The sequence below is a fragment of the Triplophysa rosa genome, unplaced genomic scaffold (assembly GCF_024868665.1).
Source record: "Triplophysa rosa unplaced genomic scaffold, Trosa_1v2 scaffold359_ERROPOS111650, whole genome shotgun sequence".
Classification (NCBI taxonomy): domain Eukaryota; kingdom Metazoa; phylum Chordata; class Actinopteri; order Cypriniformes; family Nemacheilidae; genus Triplophysa; species Triplophysa rosa.
Window position 1 is genome coordinate 1 of NW_026634363.1, and position 12086 is coordinate 12086.

At 39.1% G+C, this 12086-nt stretch overlaps 1 pseudogene; it reads right to left on the reverse strand.

Annotated features, from left to right (window-relative positions):
- Positions 1-3882: 3882 nt before the first annotated feature.
- Positions 3883-12086, reverse strand: part of LOC130550568 (interferon-induced very large GTPase 1-like) — a 31863-nt pseudogene continuing 23659 nt past the window's right edge.

A 12086-nucleotide genomic window follows, 5' to 3' on the forward strand; every position in this document is an offset into this window, starting at 1 on the left:
TCTGTGTAATGTTTTATTTAGCAGGCGGTAATTTCAATAAATCTGATACTAGGCTATTGCTTTTAAAGTAACAATAAAATTAATAAACTTTTTTCCTCCAATAACGTGAATTTGGTAGCTGGTTCAGGTGTTTGATTAAGGTTGAAGCTAAACTTTGCAGGACAGTGGGCCTTTAAAATGTATATGGTATATAAGACCCTTTCTGCTCAATTAATTTGTCAAAAGTGCAGTCAGCTGGTCTAACATATCCACCTCTGATAAATTAAATGTTCAATTAAATGCTGTAAATTATTCATAAATCATGTAGTATGGCGAATCCTTTTTGGCATAAGTATTAAGTTTTCTCATCTTTCCATATGAAGAAGATGCTGTGATCCCTGAAGCCATCTACAGCGAACTCTAAGTCCAGCTTCTGACAGTGTAACAACTTTCGCATAAAATTCAACACACTCAAAGAGGAGAACGAGCAGCATTTCAGTTACTCTACTGGGTGTTTTCTTTACTGGTTCTAATAGATGTTTTTATTGACTTTGAAATGCAAGTCAATGCGTTGACATTTTATAGGGCACTTTCAGTTCTAACATTGTCTATTTCATGTTTTATGAATATATAATAATTATTTTAATGTTCATGATTGTGACTGTTCTTAATAGCACACTGCTGTAATAGTTGAAGCTACTACACTTTCAATATCGTGACAAATAAACCACACTTAGATTTTAACAGTAAGAAGTATACTAGTAATCAAGTATACTGGACATTCTCTACAATTAAGTGTATTGTTTTTAAAAAATGTAGTATATCGAGCAAAATCTATTGATGTTCGGAACATCATTGACTGCTTTTAAAACCATAAACTGTAGAGAAAATGTGCACAAATAAGATGATCACTAATACAAAGTTGTGGATTGTAAAGAAACAACATACATGAACTTCAACCATTGACCTTAGAGTAAGTACGGGTCAGGAAACCTCACCTTGTTGCAACCGATTTCGGGTTAACTTAGGCCTATTAATGTAAGACAACCGGTTTTCTGCATGTAAACTATAAAAATGTTAAGTCTTCATTTCAATGGCTGAGTTAGCGCTGTTGCATTGCATGTGACTATGTTGCCAGTTGATAGTCTTGTTATGGTGTATGGGAGTAACCCAAGTATATCCACCCAAGTAACAACTCCTACAATTCCTTGCATAAGTGTAAGTGGTTTTCTATAAGACAAAAACATAACACAAACACAGAAATTTCAATAAATATAAACCAGTAAACATTGCAAGCATTAATTACACATATAAATGAGCAAGGAAATAAAGTGAAGCGAAAATGTGTTATATGGGCTGATACAGCACCAACTGAAATTTGACAGACTTAGCGGTAACTGTGGCAACAGGCGGAGCCGCTCAACCTCGTGCGTCAATAAGCACTTGCTCACGGAGCAATTAAACATTATGAAAGTGATCAAATATAATAAATTGGACAAAAATGTTGAAACAATCATAAAACGGCCAGATACACGTGAAGCAAGATCTGCAAACTTACTTTCATATGCGCTTATATATATTCTGATATACATAATATACTCATATGCGCTTATATACATTCTGATTGGCTGACGAACGTTCGACGGGTGTGCATTATTTTTCAGTTAAACGCACACCTATGAAGGTGTTCCAGGTCTGCTGACCGCATTACAGTTCCATATCACTTCGCCAAGTTTAGCCTACTGTCCACCAGTGAATATGTATCTAACAACAGACAAAGTGACAGGCAAATTCCGTTGTCTGAGAAGAAATAACTATTAATATTTATGGACAGCATGAACATTTGAACAACAATGGCGAGAGCACTGTACAGGACTGTTCAGATGAAAAACTAAAGCATATATCAAAGGTAACGGCAAACTACATGACACAATCAGCGGGTTAAAGATAAAACACGAAGCACAAAAATAACAACAACAACAACATGTTAAATTGGTCTGTGGAATGGGTAAACGGGACTTAAAACACACAGCAGGAAGCTTTCTATGCCACTGCGAGAACCGCAGCTGGCGCAGAAACCTCCTTGTCACTTTTTTCTCTTAATACTTTTCTTATACGACAGGGGTGTTAAATACGACGAAAACAAATCAAATATAGATACTTGTCTTTACACTCTCAGTGAAGCAAACGCGTGTGCACGTGCACTGTCTGTCTTCCTCTTGCTCTCGGAAAACTGCATATGCAGCTCAAGCAACGCCTTCAGATGAGATGCGTAAGAAATTAGTCCTACCAGCAAGAGCATTCCGGGACAAATACCATACAAATGTCTTGACATAAAACATCCTAACAACGTCTTGTGGTATCAGAACAACGTCTTGTGGTGTTGTGACCGTGGTATAAGCGTTATAATTGACTCCGGTCCGTTCAATTATGGAAAGTTAATGCACACCCGAGGTGTAACTCCGCTTCGCGTCGTGGCCGCATTACCACCTCGGGGTGTGCATTAACTTTCCATAATTGAACGGCCCGTCGTCAATTATTCCTTATATATATATATATATATATATATAGGCTATATATAAATATATCCATTTCAAACAAACAAACCATTATCAAACGGGAATAATGACAAGGCATAAACATTATATACACACTGGAAATATAAACTCACTTTAAAAGGCACGCACACAACTTTTGACAAGAATACAACGCAACAGTTTGAAATCGCATCCATCCTCATCCTGATTAGCTTTTGAGAGTGTAAGTTTGATAGGCCGCTGGTGCCCTCTACAGGCATTTGTTAGAATACATAATAGACAAAATAATTGTGTTTATCAGTCTTAATTAATTTTAATGTTGTTCACTAAAACCATATGATCACTCACTTTTAATACTTTATTTAAAGCAATTATTATTGCCTCATTGTTATGTATTTAAGTAATATTAATGTATATTGGTCACTTAAATCTATTTTTTTTTGCGCATAAATGAATAAGTAAATAAACAAAATCATCCTTTGATGCTCGATTAACACCCTAATTGTTACTGACAGCAGTAGTTAAAGCATTTCAAAATGCTTTGACTCTGACCATTTTTCTTTCACGCTTGTAAATAGTACAGACATTACATTAATAACAAATCATTGCATAAATAATCAAGAAAATATTAAATGGCATCAGCACACAGGTAAGTAAAATAAAGAAGTTAACTACTATTGTTAAGAAAGATAAAAAATAAGGAAAGTAAAGCTAGAAAAATCATGCGGGAAACATGTATATTAATTGTGGCAGCGTACATGCGCGACGTTAGAGTCACGCGTCTCTTGTGAGGACGTACTTATCCACGACGTTAGAGTCACACGTCAGATGTGGCGACGTACCCCTCCGCTCACGTCAAAGTACACGACTGTCTCCTTCGGTAGGTAATCCATGGCACTATCCACCACTCATAATTTGTGAACCGATTCAAAAGATTCAAGTCACTGGGATGAATCTAATCAACTACTGATTCTTGTATTGACTACTAAATTATATTGATTGACCGATGTGTTATTTTAGTAGCATCTGAAAAGGGAGCACTGATTACTCAATAGATTGTTAGTACCAAGTTGGTATGGCGTTTCTAATCTACGCTAACATTTGATGGCAGTGATCACACTATTTAGGAAAGAAGAGAACAATTGCTCTTTAAGTGATCGCAACTGATTAAAGGGGTCATATGACGTGATTAAACGTATCATTATTTGGTGTATTGCAATGTGTTAAAACACAAGTTTTAAAAAACACAACCATAATTGTCAACTTCCAGCGTCAGACAGGCTACATAAGCAGTAATAACAACAGCATCAGTTTTGCCTTCAAACCTGGTTAAGATAATGAAGCAAGTTGATCGACCAGAAGAACACTTTACAGTGGTATGTTTTAATTTTGTCTCATACATTTCAGCTGTGATGTTATTGACATGATGGTGGCAGCAGCACTACTGTAATAACAGAAGCTACGCCTACTTTCTTTGTGTATACATTTGGGCGGTGCATTGCAGATATTACCACACAGTGACGTAGCGATGTGTTCAATCGAGCCATTTTAGGCAGGGGCTGATCTGACTTCTCATTTAAAGTGAATCTTTCTGTATGAGACTTTGAGCTTTGTAACTTTGAAGATCTTATACATGCACAAACAGTTATATAACACACCAAAGAGAAAGGACAACATGAAATGGCATAAAGTATTTCCATTTATTTGAATTGAAACAATTCTAACCCCACATCTGCATGCCTGCAGTAATGTAATATTTCCCGCTTTAAAGCATGCCACATGTTAGAGAATGAATCTGCAGTAAAATTTTTGTTTTCTGTTTGATCTACATATGTGAGTCAATGACGTATAACGACCACTTGTCATGTGGTTCGAACAATAATATATATATATATATTTGTATTAAGTTAAAAATGAAACATATCTAATTTCTGTGGCTGATATGTCACATTATTCGATTTTCAGGACAAATAAGTTTGTTAACTACATTTAAGAAGACAACTCTTAAATTATAGAATAAATCATGAGATAATTGCATACTAAAACTCAGAGAAATGCAAATACTTTGTTTCTAAACACTTTAAATACTAAGAACTGAGAACTTTTTTTATTAAAGCGTTGAGCATGTTAAGAAAATGAATACATTTGAAGATCACTCCCCATGACATGACAAATTTATCTAAATGAAATATCTTTAAAATCACTTAATTTAAAATTGTATTCGGCATTTGTTCTTAATGTTTGAAAAATTGCAATTCACATTATTTTTTTGTCCTGTCGAAAATCCTCATATGTCATTGACCCACATTATATGAGTCATTAAAACATATTAGGAATTACAAAAGTGAATCAAATGTAAAAATATTGTGATTAAGTTAAAATCAAACAAAATCAACACAATTAAATGTCATGATTTAAAGACCAATTTGTGAAATTTACACATTTACAATATGTCGGTATCAAGGGTCTTCTTTATCTGTTTTTTTACCCAAACTTTCAATAGCTTGCTGTTTAGAGCATTCACTCCATTTTTCTGGAATCTTGCCATGACCTTGAAACTTTTTATCATAATGCTGTTCCAGATTTTTCTGGAATTTGCACTCAAACCATTTCCAGTAGAGCAGCTTAGATTCATCAGTGGTGATGCTCCATTTTTTATAAATTCCTCCTGCTGTTCTGTATTCACTGTATTTATACCACTTTTCTGATTCACTAAAACTTTTTGTACTTGTCACTAGAGTTGTGCAAAAATCAACATTGAGATCTTGTGTTTTATGGTAATTTTATCCTTTGATTCCATTCATTCTTTGTAAAGGAACACTGTGGTCTTCATCATGTTTTTCTATTGTGTTGGTGCAGATGGCTTCACAGAACGGACACTGAACCCAACAGCACTGACATATTTTATCAATCAGAATCTCATCTGTTCTGTAGTTCATATCCAGTTTGACATCAAATGAATCTCTGCTGAACTCTCTTCTGATGTCAGATTTTACTGGAGGAAGTTCTTTTCTTATCACATCTTCTAGAAGTTTGAAATCATCAACATCATCATGTTTCATTCCATTGAAGTCCTTCACAGAGAATATCAGATCCTTTGTAAACTTTTGTGTGAAAAACTTCAACCACAAATCAACATCTCCTCTGTTCTCTTGAACATGTTGAGTAGATTCATGTGCTGCTGTCATGATCTTCTTCTGCAGGAGTTCAATGTTCTGATTCATCTTGTGTTTAACACTTTCACTGAACTGATCTCTGATGTACTGACTCACTTCATCTCTGATGAAACTCTTGAAGTGATCTCTGGGTTTTTTAATGTAGTTTATGTATTTGTCAAAGTTCTCCTCTTCTGCTAGTTTCTTCAGGATGTGTTTCTCCAGATTTGATCTGTTTCCTTTCAGTGATGTACAGTTTGATTTCATCTCATCTGTTAAATCTCTGGCGGTCTGTTTGTAGACACTCTGTTCAATGGGTTCTTTCAGTTTCTGACAGATGATCTCACCAAAAATAGCCGCTGATGTTGCTCCTTGACAGTATTTCTGGAAAACACTATAGTATTCTTCTCTCTTCTTTTTAACATAGAAAACAGGTTCATTGGCTTCTCTGAACATTCTGTGTTGGTCAGTGAATGTCTTGTTTACTCTCTTAAATATAGAAAACACCAAATCTATGAAGAATTCTTTCTTGAACACATATTTCACTGGTCCTTCCTCTTATTTTGTTATTCTTGCCTTGATGTAACCAGTGAGTTCTTGAATTCAGGTCATGTTGTAGCCCAGCTTTGAGATATTAAATGACTGAATCATCTTGTCTGTCTGTTTAGAAACATCTGTGATAAATGTTCTTATTTGTGTTTCATCCTCTTTAGACAGACTGTATCCAAGCCTTTCTTGAACTGCTCTGAAGACATTTCTAACAGGTGCTGTATATCCACTGGATTTCTTTAACTGAACATAATCTGAATAACTCTGTACAGTGAAAATATTCCTGTTGTCCTTCCATTGATCTATATGGACACTTTTATAGATGTCACTGAGGAGTTCTTTCACATCTCTCAGTATGTTTATGTTTTTGATTGGAGGAGAATCTCTGGTGATCTTCTTCACACACTCTTCCCAGAACACATCAAACTCTCTCTTCAGAGTTTCTTCATCATTTGTTTTCTCTTTGTGTTTTAATGCAAGTTCTTTGCTCTTTTCTAAGAGAGTGTTTTCATGATGTGTCCTCTGAGCATCAATCTTTCTCTTCAGGTCTCGCTGCTGAAGAATTTCATTTATTTTCCTCTTTGTTTTTCTTATAATGTTCTCCTGAAGCTCTGTGATTTTTATTTCAAATGAAGTTTTCCATTGAATCAGTATATCTGCATCTGTGTCTTTATCAAAGAATTCTGACATTGATTGTTTCACTTCTTCACTTTTCTTCTTCAGTTCTTTCTGAAGATCTCTTTCTTCAATCTCATTTATTGCTTCATTTTCTATTTGATTGTGTAGTTTGTTCTCAATTTCCAGCATGGCACTGCGAAGAGTCCAGGACCACTTGCTGTATTCTGTCTCCAGTCTCCTGTATGCTGAAATCTCCAGAGAATTTCTGAAGCTGAACACAAATCGTTCATTCAGTAAAGCCTCCCAGAGATCTTTAATTCTCTTTTGTAGGTTTGTCAGTATTATTCCATTTGATTTGGAGGCTTGTGAAATAATAGTTTCTTTTAGTTCTTGAATATTCTCACAGTAGTTTGGGTTTGGTGGTGCCATTGGTGGGCTTCCCTCCCACAGCTGAGCAAAATACTTCACATTATGACGTACATCAAAATTAATGACATCACTGAAACATTCTTCATCACAGACTTCATCTTTAGCAGCGAGTTTTGTCATCTCATCCAGTGTCTGTAGTAGCCGTCTTTTTCCCTCCATGTTTTTCTCTCCAGCTGTGACGTCTGAAACATTCTGATGTATAAACATACAGCTGGGGTTCAGTTTGACCTTCTTCATCCTCAGAAAGGCCTGAACAACAATCTGAAGAATTTCCTGCATCTCAGACGGGTTTTCTCCAAAGATGTTGATCAATGTCAGATGTCCAAGACCAACAACAAATGTGGCCAGTTCATTGTCATGATGTGTTGTGGATTTTCCAGCCAGTTCCAGAGAACGAAGACCTTCAGTATCAACAACCAGAATATAATCAAACTTCATCTGATGTTTCATGTCCTCAGAGACTCTGATCAGCTGCATGAACGCTCCTCTGGTGCAGCGGCCGGCACTGACTGCAAACTCAAGTCCAAACATGGCATTCAACATGGTGGATTTCCCAGAGCTCTGAATCCCTAAAATTGACAGTACAAATACTCTCTGATCTCCCAGTTTCTGGATGAGTTTATCTAGAACAGCAGAGATCCAGATCAGAGGAACATGAGCAGCATCTCCATCCATCAGCTCCAGTGGAAATCCAGACATCATCATCTCTGCTGCAACACTCGGGAGAGAAGAGAAGGGAAACTGAAGATCTGTCTTGTTCTTCTTCACAGATGAACATGATTCATAGATCTGACCGATCTCTCTCATGATGTGCTCCAGGCCAAAGGTTGCTGATTGAAGTTCTTCAGATGTTCTCTCAAGTTCTGTTTGTTCAGTCTTGAGTTGTGCAGATTTATCATTATTTTCTTTCAGTTTTAAGACTGTTGACCACTTTTCATTATACTTGTGATTTAGAGCAGAAAGATCAGCTGAAGTGAATTCATCCAGGAGGATTCTGAGCCATTTGAGGAAAAACATCCGGTTAGCATCCTGTGAGTTCATTTGGTTAATAAAGAACTTCATAAACTCACTCATGTTAGATTCATGTTGCTGTTTACGAATGTTCTCCATTTCTGTTTCTATTTTACTTTTCTCTTGTTCTAGTTCCTCCCCTTGAGGTCGATGAAGTTCTTTGTTCTTCTGACACCACAGATGCCACAGTTCACCCTGACTGGGCAGAAATGATTCTTTGATTTCTGTCAGAGGTTTATTCTTCAGTAAACTCATCATCTCTTGTGCTGCTTCTCTTCCTCTCCTGCAGTCTTCATCATCTTCATCTACTCTGACATCTGAGTGTTTGGACACGTCTTCAAGTCTGAACATGAACGCTGATGCTGAAGATGAGAGACAATCATTTAAAGCTCTTCTGAGTTCTTCAGAAACATCTGACTGATTTCTGTCTTTCAGACCAATCTTATATTTTCCTTTCCTCATCTTACATACAGCAGATTCATTCTCAGTAAAAAGGAATATAAGTGGCTTTGTGTCTCTGTACAGATCTTGTATCTTTGTTGTGTTTTTGTCATTCTTGTCAAGTTTAGTCAGAAGAACAACGTTGACTGAAGACATTTCAGTGAGGATCTTCATCTGTGTCTCGTGGTCTCCTGCATCACCATGAAGATTACAGAAGGCAACACAGTCAGTAAATGTATCTGTGTGTTTTCCAGATGGACAGTACCAGGCGATCTCCACCACTCCATCCATCAGTAGTCTGGTTCTGCTGCTGCCTGGACAGTTTCTGTGGAAGAACGTGTTGTGTTTCTCATTGATCAGACTGTTCATCAGCTGAGATTTAGATGAAGACACAGAACCAAACCTGAAGAACGACACCATTGGAGTTTCTGCTGTGCACACTGACTGGACTTTACTGATGATGTCATCGTCAGTTTTTCTGACCTTCCAGCTCTTGTTGATCTGTCTGAATGTCCAGAGAGGAAACTCAATGTGTTGAGTGAATGGATGAGGAACAAGCAGAGGAAGAGCAAACTGACACTGAGAGAGTTTAGTGACCATCATCTGCTTTAGGAAACTATCAGAACAATGAAACACAACCATCTGAACATCCATCGGGTGAATAGAGTCTGGTTTACTTGTTTCTTTAATAGGCAATTCATTGTAAACATCATCATACATGTCTCCCTCATCTTCACAGTCATTTTTTGTTTGTTGTGTTTGATGCTCTTTATCAGTCTCATTAGTTTTAATGTTTCTTGCTCTGTAGTTCATCATCAGTATTTTCTGTATATAATTCTTCACCAGCTCATCTTCAGCACAAGACTCAAGAGACTTTAAAGAATATTTAGTTATCTGAAGAACATCTGAAGCTTTCAATTTATTTTTGTGTATGCCTTCAGGAGGAACTTTGTTAAACAGATGCTTAATTTTTTCGGTCTTTTCTTGTTGTATGTGTTGATGTGTTCTGACCACTGCTTCTGCTATTTTCTTGTTTTCTTCCTGTTGAACACAAAAAAATGTATCTGTAATTAATATAAAGCCTATATGTTGATATAAAATGTATTTTCTGCATTGTGATTGTTCTGTTTTACATACATTTACATTTTTACATATGTAATACAGTATAATAAGAGGTGAAAACATATTTTATATCAGAAACAGAAGAGCTTTATTGCCAAGTGTGCTTGCACACACAAGGGATTTTCTTTGGTGTGGGAAGCTTCTATTGCACACTTAAGGCAATGACAAGACAAATTATAATAAAGGTTTACAGTGTAAAAAAGTTGGTCCTTCATGCAAAATATATTAATATATGATATAAATAAAATATTATTGTACAGAAATGTGAATAATAACATATAAGTACACAAATGTACAAGTACACATAAGTAACACATAGTACAGGGTAGTATATTGTTGAATATACATATTTACAGATGGTATGTACCCCTTGTGCAAATGGATAATGGTTAGTGCTCTGGAGCCGGATTCATCAACTGGAGGCACACTCTGTTGTAAGACTGGTCTGCGCCTTAAAACGTCCGTATCTCAAGATATCGTCTCGGTTACGACTGTTATCTCTGTTCCCTGATGGAGGGAAAGAGATGTTGTGTCGACAGAATGGGGTTCGATCTTGAGATCCTATCATCTCTGATTGTACTTTTAAAAGGTCAATGAACTTGGCGAATGGCATGGCATGCCAGTCTCCGCCCCGTGCATACGGGTATAAAAGGAAGATGGTGTGCCCATTCATTCACCTTTTGGGCTGAACAACCTGAGAGGCACTCCTGTTCGCTGTAGCGGACGGCGAAGTGTTGTGGCATGAAGGAGGTTACAGGCGTAACCGAGACATTCCCTTTCTGTCGGTCTCTCGACGTTGTGTTGAGACGGAATGGGGTCCCTATACGAAACGCCACTGTGCTGAGCCGCGTCACGACTTCCAGCGGAGCGACACTGACTGGCCTGGGCGAGTCACAAGTGGGCGCTACCGCGAATCGTAACCCTCCAGTGGTGTGATAAGGCATCAGTTCGAGTGTGTCAACGATGAGAGCCTCTTAGCAACGGCCGTATAGGCGGTGGCCTTCCTACTCTAGAGACGAGATAGCCGCCAGGCACCGTAAGGAACACTGGGAAGCACTACACCCTCGCCTGAGGGGGAACGCTACGGAGACCACATCCTGCCGTAGGTAGGCAATACGTGGAATACCTACACGGTCTCACCAGTGGGGAGATCTCATGGGAGTAGTAGTGCGAGGCCCCAACCAGGGGTGCACAGAAGCGGTGGAGTCCACCGAGGGGAGGTCACAGGTTCACCAACAGGGGAACCAAGAGTGAGGAAAAGTCAGACGGGACGACCCAAGGGGGGAGTCACGTGTGGAGCACTAGCTCAGATGTAGTGGTCAACCTCGTGAGGGATGACTCTACCTATACTGGGCTTGGTATACGGGCCGCTCCGGGATGCTTGTATTTGGAGATAGGGAAGCTAAAATAGCGCACTGACTCACCTGATGAAGGGGAGAAGGCGCTTTGCAGGCGTACGCCCAGCCGGCCTCCGGTCTTACCTGTTGGTGGCTTGCAAGACACGGGCAGACACCTGCTCTACACGAAGGTTGTAGAATCTCTTGAAAGTTTTGGATGTTGCCTGCAAGTTTACCACCTGGTGCCTAAAGGGAGTAGTGATAACTTTGTGGACGTAGCCAGGCTGGGGTCTCAGAATCACGTGGGAGTCGCCCGGCCCGAACTCTAGGCACTTGTTGGACACAGAGAGTGCATGCATATAACCCCCCCTACCATGAAACCGATCACACAACTCTGAGGATCTTCCCCGCAGGAAGAACACCAGGACGAGAAGAGGCGCCACTTGTAGTCATACAGGCACCTAGTGGCTGGAGCTCTGGCCTGAGTGATGGTATTTACGACTGCGGGAAGCAGGTCACTCAGGATCTCCTCGTCCCGTCCAGGAGCCAGACGTGGAGGTTCCAGAGGTCTGGTCTCGGGTGCCAGACTGTACCCTGGTCCTTCATCAGGGGAATCGTCCAGGGAGGAGTCTTCGTCAGAAGTGTCAGCTCTGAGAACCAAGTCTGGTTGGGCCAATAGTGTGCAACTAACAGGACTTGATGCATCTCTTCCCTGACCTTGCACAGGACCCTTGTCCCAGTTGACCCGCAGGCCCAGTCGGTCGAGGTGCCGGAGCACGAGGTCCCTGTTTGTACAACAGATCTTGCAAGTGTGCTGACGTGTGTCGTCGAGATAGTTGAGAATACACATGCCCTGCTCCCTGAGGGGAGCGAGAGTAGCCTCCGTGACCTTGGTGAAGACACGGGGA